Consider the following 27,021-nt stretch of genomic DNA (forward strand, 5'->3'; position numbering starts at 1 on the left):
TTCATGTCTCCATGGTGGAAGGCAAGTCTTTCATCTAATTCAGCCACATAGGACCACCTCGGTCCCTCTGCCTCCCCTAGGCAGAAATGAGCAAAAGATTTGTTTTCTTCAATGACAGGGAACAGTTTGAGGCTGTTGCAATGAAGCAGAATACCAGCTTTTAGGTTTCTTGAAGGCAAACACTTTAAAACTAAGTGTTTGAGTTGGGAGTTGAAATGACAGGCTTCAGTTTTGGAGCAGCAGATGATTATTTGCCCGTCTTAGTTTTTCCTTTATCTCTCAACACTTCATTATGATTTATACAAGAAAAAGCATTTCAGATTTTTATTAATGAATTCTACTTGGAATTTTAAAATTTCAGAGAATCTGAGGTTGTGCATGCCTAAGAGAGAAAAGAGAGAGAGAGAGAGACAGACAGACAGACAGACAGACACACACACACACACACACACACACAGAAAAAGAGAGAGAGAGATAGAGAGACAGATAGACAGAGGTACTATACCCAGACAGTGTCCAAGATCCAGATCTGGGACTACTTCATTACTTTTGGAAGAAAAACAGTCCTTTTTTATCCTTTTTGTATTTACATGAAAGTCCCTGTGTCATAACAGTCACTCAATTGTTTTGCATGTGGCCCAGGAGGGACTGGCTTACCTTAAATGAACAATGCTACCATGTCTTTCTTGGGCATATACACATGTGAATATCCATAGACTTGTTTTATTATTAAACAATAGAATGAATGTTTTTTATTGTGCACACTTTTGCAACTGGCCAAAGAGAATACAATATTTTAATCTAAGAATCACTTTAAATCCAACTTATTAAAATAGGTAGGTATTGTGGCCTATCAACTCCATTGGTATCTATGAAACAGGTTCTCATTAACACATTTAGGAGAGCCAAATGTGCTAAATGACAAATAATTGATAACTTAGAAGGGCTACTGTCCTTCAATGACCTGTACTAAGTTCAGACTTTAGGAGGAATTCCAAACTTTAAAGGGCCACATGAAAATGAAAGTATCTGGCTGACTCAGTCTATTCCCCCATGGGAGGCATTCAATTTCAAGCAGATTTGTTTAAACATATAATTAAACATCCACTTATATACTGGGTACTGGGCTCATCCAGGAGATTCAAGAATGAGTACAACATGGTCCCTATGCTTAAACGCTTATAATCCAGTAGAGGACACTGATCTATAAACAAGGTTCAATATAGAGTGCTAGAACTGCTGCAACTGGCGCTGCCACAACTACCGGTGCGCATTGTCCAGGGGCCTGAGGAGTGATACCCCCCACCCCTGTGCCACTGCATCTAGCACCCATGTGCACCACTGGGGGGCCTGAGAACAGGCCCACTCTGCCTGCACTGGCACACGTGCACATCATCTGAGGGTCTGGAGATCGACATGTGTCACCCACTGGTATCTGCAGGCACCATCTGCAGACCAGAGGTCAGGCCAGCCCCACCTGCCACCAGTGCACTGGCACTTCTGCACATCATATGGGGGCCTAGGGATTGACCCACCCTGCCCGCTGCCACCGGCCCCTGTGCCCACCATTGGGAGGCCTCAAGAGAAGCCCACCCTGCCTGTTGTCTCCACTACCAGCAGCAACATAGACCCTCAAGGGGACTAAGACTAGGCCTCGCTTAGCTGCTGCTGCCACCTGCACAGGTCATCTGAGAACCTGGGGATTAATCCATCCCTCCCACCAGCACCCATGTGCACCATGTGGGGGCCTGAGGATGGGCCTCCGTGTGTGCCGCTAATGTGTATGTTGTCTGGGGTCCTTGGGATTGACCCACACTTCCTTATCACCACTGGTGCTTGTGTGGACCATTGGGAGGCCTGAGGAGAGACCTCTCTCACCTGCCACTGCAGCCACCAGTGCCTGTGGACAACATTCCAGGGCCTGGGAATTAATCTGCCCCACCTACTGCTGCTGACACCTGTTTGCATCGTCGGTGGGCCTTAGGAGAAGCTGTCCCTCTTTTACCACTGCTGCTGCCAGCACCCATGCATAGTGTCGGCACCCACTCTGCCCACTACTGCCAGCACCTATGCAAACCATCCAGGGCCTAAGGGCATGTCCACACTGCACTCCACCACCACCTCTGGGGTCCATGGACTGGACTGTCTGGAGTCCCTATCCCTAAAAATGCCTCATCACAGCCTCCACTAACAACCACAACAGACACCACTGAGCTGATTACAGCTGAAGAAATACAAAGACTACATTACTGTGCCCATCCAGAATCAAAGCCAAGGCAACCTACCAAACCAACACTATAGATACATCTATAGGAAAAAGTCTTTCCCTACTAAAGTCAATCCATAAAATTGGAAGAAACAACTGTTATGCCAGATGTGCAGTAAGGACAAAAAAAATATGAAAAAGCAAGAAAACATGACACCTTCAAAGGAATGCAACAATTCTCTGGTAACAGATCCAGAGCAGAAGGAAATTTATGAAATGCCTGAAAAAAATTCAACATAATGATATTAAAGAAAATCAGTGAGATAGAAGAGTGTTGTTATCCACAGGATTTCCTCCCTGAATACTTCTAATGGATAGTCACCAATACGTGATAGTTTCTTTGTAGCTCTTCCAAGGACTTATGATATTTGTTCCCAAAATAGTAAAAATTTCATAGCAAATAGGAAGTATTTGCTAATTCTGGATTTAATATTCCTTCTTATTTTCTCAAGAATAGCTGTTCAAGTTCATTACAAGTGAGTCACTGTATAATGCTGAAACCTACTTTTCAGTTGTATTAGGAGGTGAGTCAGCCAGGAGGCATTCACTTTGAGAAGAGCACCGTAATTTTTAGTAAAGTCATCACAATTATTATTAAAATAATAAAAACTAACATTTATGTAGTACTTACGTTCGATATTGGACCAAGGACTTTAGGTATGTTATTTTATGTAATCCTCACAACAACTCTCTGACATAGGTACTATTATTATATTATCCCATCTACTAGGTAAGAATGTTGAGCCTCAGAGAGACTGAGTGAAGTAGGAAGAAGCAATGCCAGGAAGTGAACCTCCCGTTGGCTCCAGAGCCTGTGCTCTTGAACAGTGTAAATAAAACCTTTGCAATGTTAAGCTATTTCCTCAGGGTTGTATTTTAAGAGTTAATCTGAAAGGAGCTTCAGGCTCAGTATGTCTTTTTGATGACATAAAACAAATTGAGAGGTGAGCCTTCATGTCATATGGCAGACACAATTTTTTAGAGTCAAGTTTTTGCAAATATCAGTGGTAAAAAGGGTGAGCTAAACATTCTAACTGCATCAGCAAAAATCATTGAAAACTAGAAAATTAAATAAACATGTTATTTTCTTTTGAGTATATGCAGCTCAATTTAATTATTTCTCTTTTCTCTTTCTTAAGTAAATTCTCCTGAAAATGGATAAAACCAAAGCAGTAGGAGATAAGCACTTCTAGCAAAAGATGTTACCTCCTCCTTGCAGATTCAAGATCAAGGCATAATTTTGCATCCTTGCAATTGGGATGGTGTATAAAGCTTTCTGATTGCAACACTTGAAGAAGTCAAGTCACAAACTGACTGGCTTTCATTGTCTCCTGAAAAAACTTTCAGAAAATCCATTTACACCTCAGATGTGAATGACTAGGTGAATGTATTTCAATGACTTTAGTGGAAAGAAAAAGCGTGTTAAATCTTAGATACAGATTTAGTTGCATCAAAATACTAACAAAAAGCCCCAAATAACAACAAGACAACAAAACTGTTAATGTGCTTCTCTCATCTACAGGACTTGCAAAGAAAGGCAAAACTAAAGTGAAATTATGAAATTTTTGAAATAGAAAATGTTATCAAGAGGTTTTGTTGCAACAACTACAAAGATCACACAGATACTAAAATTGACTTTTTAGATTTGTCTCTAGGATACTGCATTAACTCAGTTTTCACAGAATAAAGAATATCAGTTTTGAAAGGGATCTGAGAAATACCCTGGTCTAGTCCTCATCTAAAGTGTGAACCCCTGTCTCTGTCTCCCTCATGTCCTTACATAATGCTGAAAGCTACTTTTCAGTTGCATTAGGAAATGAGTCAGCCATGATGCATTCATTCTGACAAGAGCACCATAATTAAGTTTTGGGGAAGTCATCGCAATTATTATTAAAATAATAAAAGTTAACATTTATGCAGTACTTATGCTGCGTACTGTATTAAGGACTTTTGTGTTATTTTATGTAATCCTCACAATTCTATGAAGTAGGAGAGCATTATATAAGGATGGGAACTGTGATGGCTTGGCCCTTGTCAGAGAATCTCCCAGAGAGAAGATACCCTTGCTCTTCAGCCAAACAGTGGCCCGGCTGAAGCTTTCTCATGAGGAGAAAACTCTTATACTGCTCCCAAACCACTACCACTGCTGCTCTGTCTTCCCCTTGAAGCAGTTTAGGGCAAGCCTCACCCTCCTTCCTGGTGATGGCTTTTTAAATGATGCTCCCGAATGGTGTAAATAAAATCGATGCCTTCTTCAGCTACTTCCTCAGGGTTATATTTTAAGAGTAATGTTGAAGTTAGCATTTTAGCCCCTACAGTAAGTTTTCTCTAGGACAAAAGTCCTCAGTTCCTCCACTGTTCCTCTTAGGGCAGGGTTCTGAGCTTTCTCTTGGACATACACTCACCCAGATAAATTTAAGGGTCCACATTTATGGGTCAGTCTCACTTATTAACAATTGACCAAAACTTGGAAATGAGGCAACAAGAGGACAGCATGTCCCTTTAATGTCATCTTGGAGTATTATCTATCAGCCAATACAAGGTTTACTTAACCACTTTTGTTTGATTTCTATTTACTATTGGTTAAGACCCTGACTATAAAATTATGTGTTAACTTACCGAGTTTTGTTCAGTAGTGATGGAAATGATTTCTGTCTAGAAGAAAAATAACCACAATAATTACGGTTTTATTGCCCTGTAGGCATTGGCCAGTTTTGTCTCTAATTCAGCATACTTATTTCAGTATGCTTTTCTAATGGCCTGGGTAACCCCCATTTTTATAATCTCTCCAGAACTAGCTTCACCACCCTGATGGTTTCCTCATTATTCAGTTAAATAAATGTTTGACATGTGTTCATTCTGTATGTGTAAGAAAGTCATGTTTTTAACTTTTTGAAAATTATACTTTGACAACTCCTTTCTTCTGAATTTGTATTAATGGAAATATCATTTTTAAAAAAAGATTACTGTCAACCTAAACCTCCAGGCTATCTTCACCTTTTGTCCTGTGGTCAGTATATAGTGATATCTTAAACAGTTAGTGAAAAGTTCATTCTTCAAGAACAAAATGATATCAAACCAACATTTAATGAGCGAGACTGGTCAACAAATCCTAAGCAACAAATTATAAAGAGGTGGTATAGGGAATTCTGGACATATCTAAATTCCAACAAAATAGGGTATATAGTCTCCAAAGAATATGACATTATAAGCATGAATGTCAAGATATATAACTGAGAAAACTTTTAGAAAAAAAGAAAGAGACATTAGGAGCCTAGGGAAGGGTAGTTAGAAAGAAAGTGTTGGTGGACTGGTGAGCGAGGGCCTCTTTCCTCTCCTCTGACTATACTTTCCCCTTTACAACTAGACCTTCACAGACTAAGGACCTTAACATGCCCAAATCAAACATTTAGCAGTTATGGTCTAGCAGCTGACATGAGCATGCTGGTTTGTTTATTAGGCATAGTACACTATAGTGAAGATAGAGGCATCAGACTATTTGAGTTGGATAATAATAGCCACTGAAATTGTCCAGTTAATTCTCTCTAGTCTGAGACCACGTGCTATGATTTGGATCTGTGTCCCCACCCATATCTCATATTGAGTTGTAATCTCCAATGGTGGTGGTGGAGCCTGGTGGGAGGTGATTTGATCGCGGGGGTGGATCCTTCATGAATTGTTTAGCACCATCCCCTTGGTGTTATTTTCATCATAGTGAGTTCTCATGAGATCTGGTTGTTTAAAAGTGTGTAGCACCTCCTACCTTGCTCACTGTCTTGCTCATGCTTTCACCAGGTGAAGCGCCTGCTCCTGCTTTGCCTTCCACCATGAGTAAATGCTCCCTGAGGCACCCCCAGAAGCAGAGGCCATCATGCTTCCTGTATAGCCTGCAGAACTGTGAGCCAATTAAGCCTTTTTTCTTTATAAATGACCCAGTCTCAGGTATTTCTTTATAGCAATGCAAGGACAGAATAATACACCATGCTCGTCAAGAAAACTTTTAGTAATAATTTTGTTTTCCAAGTAGCATTTCTGACAGGAAGAGAGCACACTGACTAGTAGACATCGGTCTCCTGGAACATAACCACACTAAGGTGTGCTGATGACATTTCTGGATATGTAAAGATATGGACCTATTCCTGGATTGTGGTGATCCCATTAAAGCAATGTCACCCAGTGAGGCCTTACAGGAATGGCAGCTGGCTTGTCCTAACAACATTACATTTAATTAAGCAAACATTTATTGAGTACTACGTATCACACATCACTGGTGCCGTGGGGAAAAGGTGAATATATGGTTTATGTCATAACAGTTTATGCCATAAATAGTTCCCACCAGAGAAAGCAGTTCTACCTTGTTCCTCTCTAACTTTAACACTTTGATCAAAAAATACCTCTATCATCTTATCCTCAAAAAAGTGTGGTGTTTTTTCAGGCCAAAATTAAGGATCTTATACATTTAAATTAAACATTAGCTTATTAGATTTGGCCTATGATCTTTTCAGATTTTGATTTGTCACTGACACATTCAACATATACCTACTTAGTGACTACCATGCCAGACCCTATTAGATGATGAGACACAGAGGCGAATGACACATACACAATCAATGACCTCAACGTTTTTTAGAGAAGACAGTTAAGCAGTTACAATAAAATGATAACGTTCAAAATGAACATTACAGCGAGCTATGAGAGTGCTTAATAGGGAGGTGAAAGCAATTAAGATGAGAACTGAAAGAAGAAAAGGAGTTAGCCAAGCAAAGGAGTCAGAACAAAAGAAGTGGAGGGAAAGGAAACACAGGCAGAGGGGAGAGGCTGTAAAGGCACTGAAGGCAAGAAGAACACATAGAAACTGAAAGCGAAGAGCAGAATGTGAGGGGTGCAGCTGTGAGAGATGAAGTTAAAAGACAGATGAATCAGAAAGGCCTATTAATCCATGGTACGGAGTTTGGGCTTCACTTCAAAGCAAGAGGAAGCCACTGGAAGAGTTTATGCAGCCATGGGTGTGGGGAGGGGCAATGGCACTGGCACGGTGTTCTCTGTGGTTAGGTAAAAATCACCCTGTGTGTACTTTAGAGAAGACATTAAAGCAGAAGAAGATCAGAGGGAGGCAGGCTAAGCAGGAGGCTATTCAGGACTCCAGGCAGAAGTTGATCTGGGCTAAGGCAATGGGATCTTAGTCATCAAGATGGACCAACAGAACAGATTCAAAACGTATTTGAAAACTAGACTAGTAGACTGTTCAATTAAGTTTGTAGGGAGAGTGTCAAAACAGAAGGAAGAATAGTTTCTTAGTTTTCTAAGTGATTCTTAACCAAACAGGAGATCATAGAGCCAATTACTGAGCCAGAGTGGAACTGGGGATGCACAGATCCATTTATCTTGGGAAAGATGATGAGTTTCAGGTATCTGCAAGGCCTCCAACTAGAGATACTGTGATAGCTGGATTTATGAGACTGAAACTCAGAATAGGGTCTGGACAGTGAAAACAGCTGAGTAGTCCTCAGCGTACAGCTTGGTGTGGTGATTTACTGCTACAGAAAATAGGTTAAGAAATGTAGACTATAGATTGAAGCTTATTGAAGGCCTAGATGAAAATAATTTCAATAGATGACTAGCGTGAAAGTTAAATTGGAGTACATGGAGGACTGAGAAAGAAGAGGGAAAAGTGAGGCAATTTGGACAACTCTTTCAAGAAGTATAGCTGTAAAGAGGAGGAGATAAACAACAACAGTAATGTAAGAAGAATTAAAGTGTGGTAAATGGAGTTCGTTGTTTTTGGTTTTGTTGTTTGCTTTGTTTTGAAAGAATCTTAAGGATTCTTTTTTTTTTTTTTTTTTTTTTGAGGCGGAGTCTCGCTCTGTCGCCCGGACTGGAGTGCAGTGGCCAGATCTCAGCTCACTGCAAGCTCCGCCTCCCGGGTTTCCGCCATTCTCCTGCCTCAGCCTCCCGAGTAGCTGGGACTACAGGCGCCCGCCACCTCGCCCGGCTAGTTTTTGTATTTTTAGTAGAGACGGGGTTTCACCGTATTAGCCAGGATGGTCTCGATCTCCTGACCTCGTGATCCACCCGTCTCGGCCTCCCAAAGTGCTGGGATTACAGGCTTGAGCCACCGCGCCCGGCCGAATCTTAAGGATTCTTAAAATTCATAGAAAAGAGGCAAAAGAGGGTCACGGGAATAGAGATTTAGTAAAGAGAAGGAATTTTACCTATTGCAACTAAACAGGCAGCAGGGAAGGAGCCCTAGCACACAGCTAGAGGGTTTAACTTGTAGGACAGCAGAAGGTGGGTATCTCTTTATTGTAAAAGAAGAGCAGAGGTTATAGTAGGTACAGATGAACATAGACTTGAATGCTTGATGTTGGAAAGTTGAAGACATTTTCATGTAAGAGCTTCTCTTTTCTCTATTTTGTAGAACATGAAGGATTTTACTAAAATGAGGGGAAGATGGGTGCAGAGGAAGGGGAAAGTCAGTGATTGGGAACCTGTGTTATGACTATTGGGACAGAGTCTAAGATGGTGAAGGGTCTGAAATTACCACACTTTCAAGATGACAAGTTGGTCTGCCACACATTCAAGTATGCTGGCAGAAGACTCAAGAGTCCTGGATCAGAGCCAAAGGATTTTACCACTCACAGAACAGCAAGCAGCCGAAGCATGATGTTGGTGACGTTTCCCCTTGTCCCCGAGTCAAGCAGGTGATGCAAATGGGCTTGAATGGATGCCTGCAGAAGCAGTGGACTGCATTCCAGGAAAGGAATACTGAGCTTAAGCAACCTGAATCTTTTATAACAGGCATAAAGCAAAGCTGTGCTTTGTTCCAGAGTTGAGAACAAAGGGTAGTTGGTGCCTCTGCGGACAAAATGTATAGAAATGTGAGACACAGAAAGAACTGTCGCCCAACAGAGGACCTGTCCCGCAGACCAACCCAGTTGATATTGGTCATCTAAACATATGAGTTATCAAGCCCATTATTGCTCCCATCAAATACCACTACTGAGCTAATATTCCCATACAAGGAAATGAAAATCAGATAATCATTTTGGAATGACCAGAAAAACTTCTCTCCAACATGACATTGATCGCCTAACACTTCATGAACACTATCATTTGAACAAGATGCTAACCAACTGAAGTGACTTCCAACTCATAATTTACTCTCTTTCTTTTCTTAAAATGGGTGAATCTGCTAAATGTCTTTTTGAAATCTAGATCCTCACTAGACTGAAATGTGATCTAAGTACCAGCAACATTGGTTTCACCTGGAAGCTTGTAAGAACCAGCTGAATATCAGACTCCGCCCAGAACTACTGTCATAATCTGCATCTTAGCAAGATCCCCAGATAATTTGTAGGCACATAAAAATGTTAAAAAATGGATTTAGATTCTAGAGCAGAGGTGGGCAAACTTTTTCTGTGTAAGGCCAAATAATAATTATTTTAGCCTTTGCAGGGATTCTTCTGCAATTACTCAACTCTGCTATTGTACCTGGATAGTAGCCAAAGACAATAGGTAAACAAATTGGCGTGATAAAATTTGCCCCAGGGCCATAGTTTGCAGATCCCTGCTCTGAAGTATTGCTTTGAATTAGAAATTATATTTCAAACAGAAATAAGTGTAACAAACTTGTTTTTAATAACTTGGCTTTGAGTGAACCCACACTGGCTTCTAAAAATCACACTATGTTCCTTTGTAACTCCTTATAACCCACTATTTAATGACCCATTCTTTAATTTTTCTTTAGACTGATATCAAAATTACTAGTTAATAATGTATAAAATCCACTTTCTTCCTCTTTTTGGTATTTGCAGTGATGTTTGCACATTCCCATCAGCTGTTGATTCTGCTCTTTCTCTTTATGATTTGTCAAAGATAGTGATTCAGAAATCTCAAATGTCAGTTTTCTCAGGACCCTATGATGTAATTTGTCTGGGCCAGCAGATAGTCTGCCTGTCTTGGACCTGCTTTCCTTTGCCAATATTTACTTTACCATTTCTAATCTAAAGTTGGTTCTCCTTTACAAGAATAATGGAAGCAAAGGGATGGGGATCAAAGCAGAGGGGAAAATTAAAGATGCTGAAGAGCAGACGGAATGTGTGGGGTTTAGGGCTCTAATATCTAGAGCTATATAAAAGAGGACAGACAAATACAGAAACACAAAAGTGGAATAATATGTACATTGCTGATTAGAACTAACGTAGTGATATATGTTAAAGATAAAAAACAGCGTTCAAACTCATGACTTCTCTTTTTCGTTTTTAACTGAAAAACCAAATCTTCAGGCTACGTAATCTCATAGAACTGTAATATATTATCTTGGCTTTTTCTATCCAGGTTAAGAGTAACAAAACCAATTTGAAATTTGATTAGAGCCCAGAGCAACATAGATGTGGGAACTTTCTAGCATTTTCCAAAAGATTTTCATGTAAGCATCTTCTAAGTTTTAGATTTAACATGTAATAAATAATTTTCTAAAGAAGTTTCTTAAAAATGCTTATTTGTAGAGTATATATTAGACCAAGGAGGAAGCAAAAGGAAACCAAATCAAAATTATTTTTTGAAGACTAGATTATAAAGACATAAGCTTTCATAGTGAAAGTTAAGACCTACCGGAGCTCACTTTGGCCTGCATGCCTCCACCATGGGCACACAGCTGCAATCTGAGGTTGCAGTTTTACTTTCCCTGAGAACACATGGAGCAGCCGATCATTAGTAGCACCGCAAACATTACACACAAGACGCACAGCTCTCTTAAAATGTCAAGAGGGTCGTTTCACATTATCCAATGGTCAGTCAAAGTTCCTATGGCTTGAATATTATACACAGGAGCTTGTAGTATTTCTTGCTTTAGAATCATGGTTCAGTTGATATAAAATACCACAATCATAAAAACAGACAATATTTATTGAGGTATATTATGTACTAGGAACTGTGCTAAGTACATTATAAACATTATCTAATTTAAAATTCTGGTAAGTAAATTGATTATCCTAATTTTGTAGGTGAGAATAAAAAAGAGGCTTATAGAGACTAAGCTAAGGAAGTGTTAGAAGACAGAACTCAGCAAAAGGAATAAAAACAAAAACTGAGAGATCAGGAGATGGTCTGAGTTGTTAAAAAGAAAAAAAACATGCAAAGGAGGAAGTAGAAAATTTAAAAGAAAAAGGTATTTGGGAAACAGATTGTAGAAAATTAATGTAAAATATATAATATTAATTAAAATTAGGGTCAATGATTACATATATAACTTGCCAGTGGTGTTGGAATACATGAAAATAAGGCACTAAGTAACTCTCTTAGGTCACTAGAGTGAAACTGGATGTTTTTTCCCACTGGTTTAAAAGATTTAATGTGTATCTGCCATTTTGCTCATTGATGTCTGTAACATGACAGTGCCTGGCAAATACTAGGCATGCAATATTTTTTTTTGCTGAATGAAAGAACAAATGAATAGATGAATGTGTGTCCATAAATGTTTCTCTCAGGGAGCAGCATATCCATTTGATAAGAAACACACACACTTTCTGAAATGCTTTAAAACCCTTGTGTTTGTAATAATAATGAGACTAGCTGACATTTATTGAATGTCTACTGTGAATGAATGTCAGCAACTGTTCTATGCTCTTTATATTTACTCACTCATTTGGTCCTCACAACAAACCTATGAGAAAGGTGACACTATAATTCTCATTTTACAGAGGAGAAAATTGAGGTGCATAGACAAGGAATTGTTCAGAATTCCCAAGCAGTAAATGGCAGAATGGGAAGCAAGTCATGCAGTCTGGTTCCAGAATCCAAGATCTTTACCATTGTGTTTATATCCTGGATAAGAGTTCTTTAAGAATTTAGAGAAATCAAAGAATTCTAGCTGAAAGAGACACTAGGAATACGTGTTACCTCACTTTACAAACTGCAAAGTTGAGGCCCAAGGAGGCAGTGTCTCTCACTCTTGGGTGCAGAGTTAGTGGAAACACAAGGAGTAGCACTTTAGTGTCTCAAATTCCCTGCCCAATTCTTTATTTCTGATACCACACTGCCTCCTACAAACCACTTGAGTAGAACAAAGCTCACATATGGAAGATCTGAAAGCAGTTACTCAGCACTATATTATTCACCATACATATAAAGCAAAACAAAACAAAAACACATAGATGATAAAATTAGAACAGATTAGAGGAAGGTTTTTAAAAGAGATTAAATCTTGAAATAGGCACTTTCACCCTTACCCTAAAAGGCCCGTGAATTACCAACAAGGCTATGGCTATGAGAGAACATTTTTGAAAAAGCAAGGCAGAGATGTGGAAGTGGAGGAGGGGGACAGTATGAAGCTCAATGGGACAGAGAAAGGAGGCAATGGAAAGTGACTTGCAAGAGATTTGGGGAAGGGGCTTCTCATGTAGGTTCCTGAATGTTAAAATAAACTTCTAAAATAATTAAAAATTGATTCTCTTTTAAATAAGACACTTAGAATAATGGTTTAATCAAAATCACTATTCAGATTTATAAAAGAACTTTAACATAAACAAACAAAACACCCAGACCATGTCTACACATGTGAAATGAATGGGTTTGGCACAGCTCATCTATTCCTTTTGGATGTGTCTAAATGACGGCACACACTGCTGTTAGATCTAGCTGTGACGATCAATACTGAGTATAAGATGGACAAAATGAATGGAGACAGCTGCACTCCACTTGCCTTGTTTCATATATCAATGATCTGATTCACTCTGGTTTTTATAATATTCCTTAGCTAGAGCCATTCCTACAGCTTAGAAAACTGGCCCTGAACTTTGTGACTCAGAAAGGCTTCAGTCAGGAGAAGGAGGTGGATTAACCAATGGTCCTAAGAAAGATTTGCACCTCACACGAGCATCATTGGTCCACAAATCCTCCTGCTACCCCCAACACAAAGAGGCAGCAGGATATGGGTACATAATTGCTTCTTTCCCCATCTACCTCCCAGCACTGAAGCCAATTTTAAACAGGTTTCTCCTTAATAACATGTTTATTTATTATTTTTTCTTCAAGCCTAATCTACCAGATAAGGCATTTCTTCTCATATCCTCACTTCTACTGAGATGTTTTCCTGCATTTTTGTAGTTTCATTTGTCTTTTTGTTTGTTTTTGTTTTTTTTTTTAAATTTTGCTTTAAGTTCCAGGATACATGTACATGACATGCAGGTTTGTTACATAGGTATACATGTGTCATGGTGGTTTGCTGCATCTATCAACCATCATCTAGGTTTTAAGCCCCTCATGCATTAGATATTTGTCCTAATGCTCTCCCTCCCCTTGTCCCCCACCCCGACAGGTCCTGGTGTGTGAAAACACGTTTATTTTTATTAAATATCAGTAGTTGCTTCTTTCCCTATCTACCTCTCACCACTGACACCAATTTTAAACAGGTTTCTCCTTAATAACATGTTTATTTTTATTAAATATCAGGGGGTAGGAGAAGAAAAACATATACCATGTGATTGGGGTCTTAACAACCTAGAGATGTATCCTAGACTCCGAACCTGTCTAGAGCAGTGCTCTCCAAAGCCTGATGGAACTCTCAAGGGCAGAAGGAAAGGCAGTAATAGCAAAAGGAAGAACACTGTCTTATCAGTTTATAAGAACTGGTCAGTGGACTTTTTTTGGTATAAAAAGTTCAACAACTAACAGAACAAGCAAATCACTTCACCATAATCAAATTTCACCTTATGACCCAGGAAAATGCAAAGGCTCTAGCCAAAGAAAATTGTGTGTGTGTGTGTGTGTGTGTGTGTGTGTGTGTATGTGTATAAATATATAGAGTGATCAGACTTTTAGACTTTTCCCCTGAACATTTCTATGGTGAATTATTAAAAACAGTACTGACTCATTTTTAGTTACATAGTTATATACAGCTCACTCTCCTCACTGTTTCGCTAGAGACTCATCCCAATAAAATTACTTCTAGACCTTAGCTATTGGGTGTTGTTACTAAGGAATTTTTAATAAGAAATAGTCAACACTTTCAATTAGAAATGGATGTACATATATTAATGTCAGACATTTATTTTTAAATATCCTCTACTAATCATTTCAATATCTTCAGAATTTAGAAGTGCCAGAGAGCAAGAAGCAATCATCTGGTAAATCACATCAATGGATTTACTGAAGAGTCTTTAAGGAAATTGAAAATCTATGTTAACATAATTTTTCTAGTTCCCCAGCAGAGGGCAACTTCTACACACTTTGACAGTTTAAAAAAAATCTATGCACAGCACAGTTGTAAGAATCACTGCATGTTTAAAATAAAACAATATAGCTTATGCTTATGGATGGATTTTCACTAACAGGTAGCTTATAAAATGTCATGGAATTTTAAATAAGTAGTTAGGAATTGAATATCTGTAATGAGTAATTAGCATTTTATGATTAATATAAGTATAAACTGCAGGAACTTTAAAAGTAGCAATCATTAGGTCACTGTGATAGAATTATCAGGAACTTAAATATAAGAGGGAAATGATCAGAGTATTGTTCTTTAGTAACCATTTGGATTGAATTTCAATATAACTGAGTTCCAAATATAGCTAATATGTTGTATAAAATATTTCATTAAGAATAGGCAAAACCAACCCCCATCCCCAAAATGGCCATACACAAACATTTGAAAGTATAATTTAGAGTTTTTGATATTCTATATTTTGAACTAATTCTAATTAGTGTTAGTGTTTTATTTTTTATTTTTTTTGAGACGGAGTCTCGCTGTGTCGCCCAGGCTGGAGTGCAGTGGCAAGATCACAGCTCACTGCAAACTCCGCCTCCCAGGTTCACACCATTCTCCTGCCTCAACCTCCCCAGCAGCTGGGACTACAGGCGCCCACCACCACGCCGGGCTAATTTTTTGTATTTTTAATAGAGATGGGGTTTCACCGTGTTAGCCAGGATGGTCTTGATCTCCTGACCTTGTGATCCACCCACCTCGCCTCCCAAAGCGCTGAGATTACAGGCATGAGCCACCGCACCTGGCCCAGTGTTAGTGTTTTAATGACATCAGACACAAGAATGTAACTGTACACATGTATGCTTATACACAAATAGGATAAAATTTCACTATAATACATCTCATTATATCGTATTCTATATAGTAGTTGGACACAATATAAAATGTCCTCATTCATTCATTCATTCATTCATTCATTCAACATTCATTGAGCACATATTGTGTGCCAGACACAATACCAGAAGTCAAGGCTACAGTGTGACAAATCTGACAAAGTTGTCTGCCTTCTTGGGGCTTACAGGTTCTATTAAAAAGTAATGTATGGTAAAGCCTTCCAAAAAGACAAATCTATGAGATGGATACTTACCTTACAACACTAGTTTTTTATTTTAAAATTTGGCTTTGTTTTTAATATAGAAAATATTATAAGGAAAAATGAAATGGTTCATAATCTTAAAACACAAACAACCCTTGTTGGCCTTAAACAATGTTATAAATGAATCTCATTAGAAAATTTTTAGTTGTATAGAAAAGTACAAAATAAAAATTGAAAATTTCTAGCACTCTCTCAACTCAGAAACATTAGCAGTTTCTTGTAATTCCTTACAGAAAAAAAAAAAAAAAACAGTATCCACCATTTCCTCTACCCACCTACTCATCCATCTAGCCTAGCCGTCTTAACTTATTCAAATTTATACAGTTTTCTTAAGACAATCATACTATATACAGTATTCTGCACATAGCTTTATCTTTTCCCAATTCCCTGTATTTCCCGGAGCTCTTTCCATAAAAGAATATATAAGCACACCTCATTCTTTCATTTGACTCATTTTATTTTTTAATGTAGAAGTATTTTATCTATCTCTAAATATCTCACAATTCTAGTTTAAAAAGTGGTTAGACAGTTTTATCTGAAATTTATAAGAGCTGTTATAGTGTTAAAAGTATAAAGACTTGGAAATCATGACCTTCAAGAGGAAGCCTAAAACAATTAATTTTAATTTATTAGAGAACAGCAACTACAAGAAGAAAAAGAAGAAATAAGTATCTGCTTTGGACAAAAACCCTACCAACAGCTCTATTAGATCACATACAATGTAACAGTCTTCTAAGAGTGTCTTTATATGTGAATTAGAAATAGTAGTGAATTTTTTTACCAGTAAGTTTTAATAATAGTACTATTATACAATCATCATTTTTTAGAGTTTCACTTAAAATTTTCAGTTAAGCATGCAAGAATTACTTTATAGCATTCTATTTATAATACTGCTTAAACCATATATTTGTTTCAGGGCAATATTTGATAATAAAATGTGATAAGAATTTTAAAATTTATAAAAATATTATGCAAAATAAAATACAGGGCACTAGGTGGTGCTGTGGAACCTTCCAGATAAACTAACACTGCAAAGGTATGCATTTGACAAATTAGTTGTATGGTTGATTCTATATATTTAAATATACATTAAATATCTTTTATAGATAAAACAGTGCACATAAATAAGAATAGTAATATAATGAAAAAACAAAGTTGTGATAGATGACCTCTTTGAGGAAGATACAACCTCCTTTCAAAATCTCATACCCTAACTCCTGTGTTAAGCTATTAAAAAAATCTTTATATAATAAATGTCATTTTTGAGGCATGCTTGTCAATCAACTATTATTTTCATTTACCTTTAAAGCTATTTTTTTCATATAACTAAGAATTTAAAAGATAAGCAATTATACCTCCTGGTCAAACAATTTTCTATTAGGTGATTTCTTATATCACAGTATATATTGTGATCTTCTTGAGTTTTTCTATTTTCCCCAGACATGACTGCTTGCTGCAGAGTTACTAATTCAAATACTGACAGCCACCAGACTGGCAAGGCAAATGTACAGATTGGGCCACAAGTAAAATAATAGGAAGTAAGGGCAACTTAGGAAACCCAGAGTATGCATTCAAATTCAGATGAAAATAAATGCGCGCGCACACACACGCACACACACTACACAAGCCAAAAACAGCACATCTGTGGTCTGCATGTGGTCTGTGGGCCACTCATCTGTGACCTCTAAGTCCAACATGTTCCCAACCATTTATCTATGAGTGACACATCTCAAAGATAACCTACGAATTTCAGTTCAAATGAAGGAGTGTAAATGCTTTTCAACTGTCCTTCTACAATGTTTAATCACTTATGTATGTCCTCCCTTAAAGAAAACAGAAAATATTAGTGATGTGGGAGAGAAACTGTAGTGGTCAAGAGCATTACCCGTCCATGATGAGCTGCTGGTTTAAAGAGAAGCACAGATTTAGCAGTCTTTTTTTGTGGGCATGGTCTTCCTCTTCCCTGCAGGCACTTTCATGATTGTGAAATAAAATGATACAGTACTTAATATTGAATTGATAGAAATACATGTTTAACATCAATGAAAAAAGGATAGAATTTATTCCCACTAGTAGTGACGGTGGAACTTAATATTATAGGTACAAGGTAAGAATGAAAATGAATTTTTAACAAATTCAACAAAACTCATCTAAAGGAATTTTTTAAAACAAATTCAACAAATTAAACAAATTTTTAACAAATTCATCAAAAATCATCTAAAGGAATGTTGTTCTTCAAGTCTGTCAATGAGAGAAGCAAAAGTCATTTTTAAATGATGCATCATTCCAAATGTTTTTAGCCGCCCTCAGAAAGCGTTTGTGTGCTACATAAGAAAATAAGATGAAATCATGTCATTTCTGAACTGGAAGAGACCACAGAGATTAACAATCTCTCATTACTTTAGCTTCACCTCACAAATCAGTTCTTGAAAGATAAACACAGTTAAGCTTCAGTATCTAAGTGGGGTTTTGTCACAAAAAATGAAATGACCTGATGCTAGCAGGAAGCTATGCAGAAATCACAGTTTACTTTGAATGGAGACTATGCCTTATACCAGTAGCCAATGCAAAAATATCATGTTTCAAGAATTTTCAATATTGTCTAAACACTCACAGGAATCTCTACCAACACTAAAAATCTTTTGAAATTTTTAGAGGGTTTAATGGGTTCAAACAGATATATGGAAGAAGCGGTGAAAAGCAGAACTAGATTAGAGCCACACTGCCTGAATTCTTTTCATTTCACTTGTAGACTACCTGAAATGCCATTTTGGATGCTGGTCTTTTTGGCTTAATGAGCATCTGTTTTAAAATTGCATGTTTTCTTCTGAAGTAGTAGTTTTCACGGTGTGGCCTGGGGACTTATAGGTTCCTAAGATGTTCTGGAGGGCACGGTGAGATAAAATCTACTTTCATTATAATACTAACACATTATTTGCCTTTTTATTCTCATTCTCTTGCAGTTATACAGTGGAGTTTTCCAGAGGCTACATGACATGTGATATCAAAAGAGATCTGATACGGAAGCAGATATGAGACACCAACAGTCTTACGTTAAGCCAGGCATTAAAGAGATTTGCAAAATGCAAAACAATAGTACTCTTCTCACTAGTTTTTCTTTTTGTTTGGGAAAATATAGTGATATTTCACAAAAATGTGCAAATTTACATATGAAGTTATTTTTTAAATGAATTAATAATTTTCCAGCTTTAATTTCAAATGTGGTCAATAGATAGATATCACCCAAATAAACAACAGTTCTCTCTGGTCCTCAGCAAATTTTAAGACTGTAAAGGAGTTCGAAAAGTTGGAGAACACTGTTCTGGAAGTAAGCTACTCACATCTTAGTCAATATGCTTTCCTCTAAATACTGAGATGAATCTGAAACTTCTATCTGAATGAAATTTGCTTAGAAGCAAGAAGAGTCAAGTATTTTGAAGCAAGAGGTACTTTTACAGGCAAGACTAGCTTGATGCAGAGAGATAAACAGTGGCATGGGAACCACAGGCCCAGGTGGAACAACCCAGGTAGAAGGAACAGAGAAGGAGTCAAGAGTGCAATGGCAAATGCTCTGATTTCTAAATTTAGCCTGAGACCAATGCTACATCTAGGAAGGGGTCATTCTTCTCTACCTTCTCTTACCTCTTGTACTCTGGGAGACTACAACACAGTTTCCACACTGAAATGCAATCCTTCATCAGTTTCCCACTGGTCTTTAAAGACTAATATTATAACTGTGGTCTATAACATTCTATATTATCTGCTACTGCCTACATCTCCATCTTTCTCCATTCTCCACCTGGCTCTCTATATGCCAGCCACAGGGCTCTTGGTCTATTCCTTGACCGGGCTATATTCACTTTCAACCTGCAGACATCAGCTTCCTTCAGTCATCAAGGAAGTCTTTCTGCCATTATAGATGCCCCTAAATATGCACTCTTATGGCACTATGGATGTCCTTTATGGTGTGCATCACAGTTTTAATTTTACATTTATTTGTGTGATTATTTCATTAATGCCTGTGTCTCCTCCACTAGGCTGTAAGCTTTATGAGGAGAGGGACCAAGCTTAGTTTTACTCTATCTTGTATTTCCCACACCTAGTGAAATGCTGGGGACATGATAGGGGCCCATTTAATATTTTTGAATGAAGAAATAAATGAATAATAGGTATTATTTATTAAGCATTCCTCCTAGACATTGTTCTTGCACTTTGCAAGTGTGATATAATTTTGAAAAGAAGCCAATAGATAAGCACAATTATCATCCCTATTTACAGATGAAGAAACCAATGGACACAGAAGTTAGCTAATTTGCCCAAGGTAAGCTGCAATTTTTGAGGTCAGGATTTGGACTCTAACAGTTTGATTTTAGCACCCACAACTCTACACTGTAGTTCAGTTGTCTTATGGATGAAAAAGCATTTATGGGCCTAATCTCCATTTATAAGGTCGGAATTCAAAATTATTTGTCATAGAAATCAATGACTGATGTACAAACTAGGAAGCTAATGTACAAACTGATGACCAACTCTATTGACCAACTATGGAATATGCTCTGCAATTAAGTAGTGCTAAGAAAACAACAACAACAAAAAACAACAAACAGCAATTTCATGTGAGAGCTTTGGTAGCTTTTTATGTTTCATTGGTTATAAGAGAAAAATACATATATATGCAAAATGTGTAATGTATTTTCTATAGGTATGAGGGCAGTCCAAGAAACAATGACAAAAACAGTGTCCTCTTCTGGATATCTAGAACCAGACAGTACATGTTAGGGTTCAGAAAACCTTTTGATCTTCTGAGAAAATCTATTTTTAAAAAAGAAAGTGAATCAAGATAAAGCTATGAGCCTAAACTTTCAGAATTACATAGATACATGTCTCCCTTTCCAACTAGGTTTAATTTCAATTATAATTTTTCAGCTATATTTATTTTTCAGCTAATTTTGTTTCTATTAAATTGGTCATTTGAAATTACAAAATAGTTTCATGAGTATTTAAATGTGTAACATAATTGTAATCTATTTTTTCTATTATCACAGCATGCTTAAGAATATACCACGATATGAAAAACAAAATAAAGATCCAGGAAACCTATAAATTCTAACAATCTATCATCTAAAACCTAGCAAGCCATATCATTATTTTTATGTTTCAAGTCAATTTTATATTATTAGGATCTCTGCGATTTCATTCAACAAATAATTTTTGGATACCTACTCTATGATAGGCATCCCCAAGAGGAGGGGGAAACAAAGATAAAGGTGGCCTGGTCTCTATCCTAAAAGATCTTATGGTCTAGTCGCAGCAAACTAAAAAGGTAAAGTCCAGGTAATGGGGTTAAGGAAAGTCTGCTTACCTCACCCAACTGAGTGAGGGGTTTCAAAAGATGTCACATCTAAACTAAGACCCAAATTATCAGTAAGAATGGCTCAGAGAAGGGTTGAGGTGGAAGGCACCTAAAAATGGTTTAGGGAATGGTGGGGGTCAGAACAGCATGTGTGAAAGGCCTGTCGACAAGGAATTGTGTTTGTGGTGCTTAGAGGAAAAGAAAGGCAGGGCATAGGGAATGGGACATAATAAACACCATTCCTATGGCACCAATCTCTCACAAAAGCTTCATGAAAAGATAACCAGTTATATCTACCAGCCTTCTCATCTTCCAGGAAATCAAAGAAACAGAAAGGGCAATAAGATTATGAAATACCTCAAAAAGTGCTCTTAGGAAATTTAACTTTCCTCGTGCTAAAACTTTGTTGTTTTTTTTTAAAATTTTACTTGTAACCAAAATGTCAGCAAAACCGAACGTTACCAGTGCTGCTAAGTTGAGACACGGCTGGAGTGGAGGACAGGATTGTAAAGTTAGAATCTTAAGACTATCCAAATCTTCTATGGCTGGCAAATGCTTTGTTCTCTGAAGAATATGTATTACTATAGTGAACTTATTCCTTCTGAAATTTTTCTTACTTAGCAAGGAGTTATTTCTATGCAAAAATGGAAAATTCAAAGACCTAAAAACCCTCACTGTGTAGTAATCTATTTTGTTTGTGTACTGGTGCTGTCTGCTTAGCCCCAAGTCATCAATTATGTATAGCAATGTACAGCTACAGCAGTAGCCAGTGTCATGGGCCTGACAGGGATTTCTTAAGAGGAACAAAAACACTTGATTGTATCTACTTTCAGCAAACACAGGATAGGTGAAAAGAGGAAGAAAATGAAAGAAAATATGAGTAATCCTCAATATATACATTGGCTTCTTATAATAAATGAAAAATAAATTTTAAAAAAGCACTTGAAACCAGAAATATAACTAGGAGAAAGCCTTGGATATAGACGCAAGAAAGGCTGACATTAGCGCATCAAAACCACACACTTTAGAATACAAATTCATTTCTTATATATTTGAGGAAAAATAACTAATGGGGGTCACCAAGCTCTAACCTCTCTGAACCAAATTCAATGGATCCAGTGTTTACAACAAGGAGTAGTCACGTTACTTGAAATACAATGTTCTGTAATTACCAAATCTGGCTGGCTTCTGAGGTGAGAGTTTTCATTCTAAATGAATGAAGCATGTTTACAAACTGACCGGGGAGCACAAGGACTATAAAGATTAACATGAAGAAAATGCAATCTAAGATATCTTATGGAATTTTCCCTATTATACCAAACACAGCAAAAGCTTTCACTGGGATTTCAATAAATTTAGTTTTACACATTGCTGCAGAATTTAGTTATTCTCCCTTTCTCTAGTGGATAGCTGGGGTAGCAGCTGGTGTGTTGTGTATTTAAAACGTGTAAAAGAACTCCTGTTCTTTCTCAGTACCTACATAAATGTGCGTAAGAAAATTTGAAAAAATGATTTACTTTAAGTAAAATGACTTTATTTCTTTTCCTGTAGGGTATTTGACAAGCTTTTAAACATCTAAGAGTCATGTTTTCAAAAAGCATACAGATTTCTTCTGGAGAAAACTACAGTACATAAAAACATATCATTTAAATTTACGTAAATTTTCCTGAACCACACATTCTTGAATGTATATCTTCATTGTTCAACACTCTCTGGGTAGAATTTTTAATGCCTGATTTTTATAAAATAATTTACTTGACATGTAAATATTGTGAGATAGTCAAAGATATAATAATTTTCTATTACTTTAAAGAGTGTATAACAGTCGCACTTTGTCATTACTATATAGGTTAGATCACATGCCATATTAGTCAGCCAAATTCTGTAAAATTGAAAGTGTATTTAAAAATCAATGCTGAGACATTGGGAAATGCCTGAAACAGATGAGAACCAAATCAATTCCCTTATTTCTTAGATTTAAAATGGGCATAATTTGCTGATCATTCACTGAAAGTGTAATTTAGCAAAATAGACCCCAATGAATGCTGAACTATATTTTCTCAGCTCTTATTCAAATGATTTTTGCTGGTTTTAATGTAAAAATTTCCAGCGTATTTAAACACATTACAATTAGACCCACAACCCACCAAATTAACTACTTGTTACTACGATAGTCCATTAAACAGACATTTCTCAAAAGAAGACATACAAGCAGCCAACAAATAATGGAAAAAAAAATGCTCAACATCAGCAATTATCAAAGAAATGCAAATCAAAACCACAATGAGACACCATTTCACACCAGTCAGACTGGCTATTATTAAAGTAAAAAAACAACAGTTGATGGTAAAGCTGCAGAGAAAAGGTAACACTTGTATTCTGTTGATGGGAATGTAAATTAGTTCAGCCACTGTGGAAAGCAGTTTGGAGACTCCTCAGAGAACTTAAAGCAGAACTACCATTCAACTCAGCAATCCCATTACTGGGTATACATCCAAAAAAAAAATAAATTGTTCTACCAAGAAGACACACGCACAAGCATGTTCATTGCAGCACTATTCACAACAGTACAGACATGCAATCAATCTAGGTGTTCATCAACAGTGGATTAGATAAAGAAAATGTAGTACTTATATACTATAGAATACTATGCAGCCATAAAAAGAACAAAATCATGTTTTTTTGCAGCAATGTGGATGCAGCTGGAGGCCATTATCCTAAGCAAATTCATGCAAGAACAGAAAACAAAATACTGCATACTCTCACTTACAAGTGCAAGCTAGATATTGGGTTCTCATGGACATAAAAACGGCAACAATAGACACTGGGGACTAAGAGCAGGGACAAAGGAAGGGAGGCAAGTGTTGAAAAACTATTGGGTACTATGCTCACTATCTGGGTAATGAGATCATTCATATCCCAAACCTCAGCATTATTTCATATACCCTAGTAACAGTCCTGTACATGTACCCTCACAAATCTAAAAAGTTGAAATAAAAAAAAATACGTATATATATATATATATACAGTCTGTTAAAAAGACAAAGCTACAATTTGATGACTATTATTATTTAATTTATTTATTTTCTGTTTACTAAGTGAAAGGTATTTCCTGTTTACTAAGTGAAAGGTGTTTTACATAAATTATCTCACTCCTTAATCTAATATATTATTAACTATTGCTCAAAAAGGTAAATAACTTGTCCAAGGGTCATATAACTACTGAGAGATCCTCATGTAACTTTGTCACTCAATTGCATTTGACAGTTTCCTTCCTGAAACACTTAGTTCATTTGATTCTAGAATATTGCATTCTACTCTTTTACCTTCTTCCCCTAGATCTTCCTCTCTCACTTATTCAAGTCTTTTATAAGGCTTCCACAACTGTCCTATGTACGACAGACACACACACACACACACACACACACACACACACTCCCTGTCTTCTCTCCTCTACTTCCTATTGGTGTTATCTTGCTTTGTTTTTGTTCACACCACTTAACATTACAGTTATTTGCTTACTGTCTATTTATGCAAGTGTTCTCTTACCTGTATTCCCCAAATAAGCTCCACACGGGATTTTTTTTTTTTTTTTGTCTTTTTCTCCCTGCATTCTCAATGTCTACAACAATGCTTGGCAGAAAACAAGCATTCAATCAACTTGTTGAATCAACAAATGGCTAGAAGTTGTGGAGCTGGGGTTTTAATCAAGGTCTTACTAACTCTAGTCCTATGCTTAATTTATAATACTATACCTGGCTTAATTTCAAATACTGTATACCTTTATTGAAAGTTTCCAAAGAATAAACTTGCAAGGAAACAACACATCTTTATAATGAATCCTATAGCCCTAGTCCTCTCTGCTCTACCCAAAGCCTATAAGTAAAGAAAGCTGCTTTGCTCAATGAAAGAGGATGAGAGGTACATCACCCATGCAGAAAAAAGAAACTAACACTTATTAAGCATTTACTTTGTTGTGAGTAGTACGGTATCATATGTTTGTATGTGCATGTGTATATTTGCATGTGTATATTTCTGTATGTGCATAATTCATTTCTATTTTATTCCCATGGCAGTAATATAAAGCAGGTAATATTTATTCCTTATTTTTAAGTGGAAACAAGAGACTTACAGAGTTACCAGGAAGTTCCAATAATTTCTGCACATGGGAATGTATATGTATATATGTGCATGATAAAACCTATATTTCCCAATCTTCATTTTCTAGCTAAAATATTTTTGAGTGGAATACTTAAGGAATAAAAACAACTGTGCAGCATTTAATACTACAGAAAGCTTCTTTACATTCAGGAATGCCTCAAGTAACTGGCAAAAAAGGCAAAGCAAATAAAATGATTACTTCTCTTTCTAGGCAGGAACCACTCATCATCTACCTTAAAACAATAACCATGCTCTACCATAAGTCCATTATCTACTTTCAAGTAATACATGAAAGGTAGAAGTAAGATTGGTAAGAGCAACTTATTTGATGAGAGCTATCATTAAACTATGGAAATTCAATTCCCTCTCCAAGGTTGTTTCTACCCAAGGTAAGAGAGGGGAGCTTCAGAGAATCACTTGAAGAATGTGTCCCCTGGAATTTGGGGAAAAAGGAAAGAGCACCAGGAAGTGAGGCACGATTCCCTCCAGGAGAGTCCTGAAGCTGAGAGGCTGGAAGGGTTGAGAAGGGCTGCAAATTCTCCCTTGGCCAGGCAAAGATGTGGCAGTTTTTCTATGGGTCAAGTAACCCAAAAAAGAGAAAAGGACTTGAGTCATCCTGACCAGAACTCCCACTAGAGAGGTCACTAGGAGCCAAGAGCTGTGACTAGAGTTCTCAGAGGGATCATTGTTCATGCCTAATATTGTATTAGGATGCTCCTAATGAACCATGATCACTGAAAAACCCACAGAAGCATCCCCACAAAAAAAAAAAAAAAAAAAAAAAAAAAAAGAGTGAGCTTTTGGAGATATGCCACACTCAGAAGACATCAAAGATAGATTACAACTCGAGACACATGACGCTTTTCCAATTCTTCTCTAATCCCTCTTTCCCCCATGTATCTGATCCTAGAAGGGACAAAATAGTGCTACAAGAATGGGGAGGAGGTAGACCAAGGATGAGGGAAGAAACTTATAATTCTCCTTTCCCTACTATAGATTATTGATTGTGAATTGATGTGGGAGGGAAAGAAAAAGGAAAAGCTTTTAGCTGGATGAGAAACTGAAGTTTTGGCATTAGACTAGACTAGGCTTTTTTGTTTATTGAAGTATAATATAGTATAAAATTTTACATATATATCTTATACATACATACAAATACCTGGGTAACCATCACCCAAATCCAAATATAAAACATTTTCTAGTACTTCAGGAAAATCCCTCCAAGTCAATATTCACTCTGCCAAAGGTACCATTATTTGGACTTTTGTCCCCACAGGTTAATTTTTCTTATTTGAGTTTCATATACATGAAATCATGCGATAAGAACTCTCTTAATGCCTGCCTTCTTTTACTTAGTATTATTAATACATCTGTGATAGTTGATCATATTTTTGTGTGGAGCAGTAGCTCAGCTTTTCCATTCATATTTTGTTGTAATGTATGAATATCCCATGATTTATTTATCCTTTCTCCTGATGACAGACATTTGAATTTTTTTCATTTTGGTTTACACACATAAAAAGGTTGCTACAAACATTCCTGAAGATGTATTTTGATGAACATTTGCATTCATTCTGTTGGATACAACACCTGAGAGTAGAACTCCTAAGTGATAGGGTAGGCATATGTTTAACATTAGTAGATACAGCCAAACAATTTCCCAAAGTACTTGAACCATTTACCATTCACTCCTACCAGCAATGTAGTAGAATTCCAGTTACTAGACATCTGCTTTAATACTTATTAGTGACAATCTTTTAAAAATTGTGTCATTTTGATACATGTGTGGCAGTCTTATTGTGGCTTTAATTTGCATTTTACTGGTGACTTATGGTGTTGAGCCCCTTTTTATATGCTTATTGGAGATTTGGATATTATTTATT

At 37.0% G+C, this 27,021-nt stretch overlaps 1 protein-coding gene across 2 annotated transcripts in view; it reads right to left on the reverse strand.

Moving 5' to 3' along the window:
- SLC10A7 (solute carrier family 10 member 7) overlaps positions 1-27,021 on the reverse strand; it is a 264,962-nt gene that overhangs the window by 69,819 nt on the left and 168,122 nt on the right. The gene's annotated exons all lie outside the window — the stretch shown is intronic.

The sequence above is a fragment of the Trachypithecus francoisi genome, unplaced genomic scaffold (assembly GCF_009764315.1).
Source record: "Trachypithecus francoisi isolate TF-2019V2 unplaced genomic scaffold, Tfra_2.0 Lachesis_group1, whole genome shotgun sequence".
Taxonomy (NCBI): Eukaryota; Metazoa; Chordata; class Mammalia; order Primates; family Cercopithecidae; genus Trachypithecus; species Trachypithecus francoisi.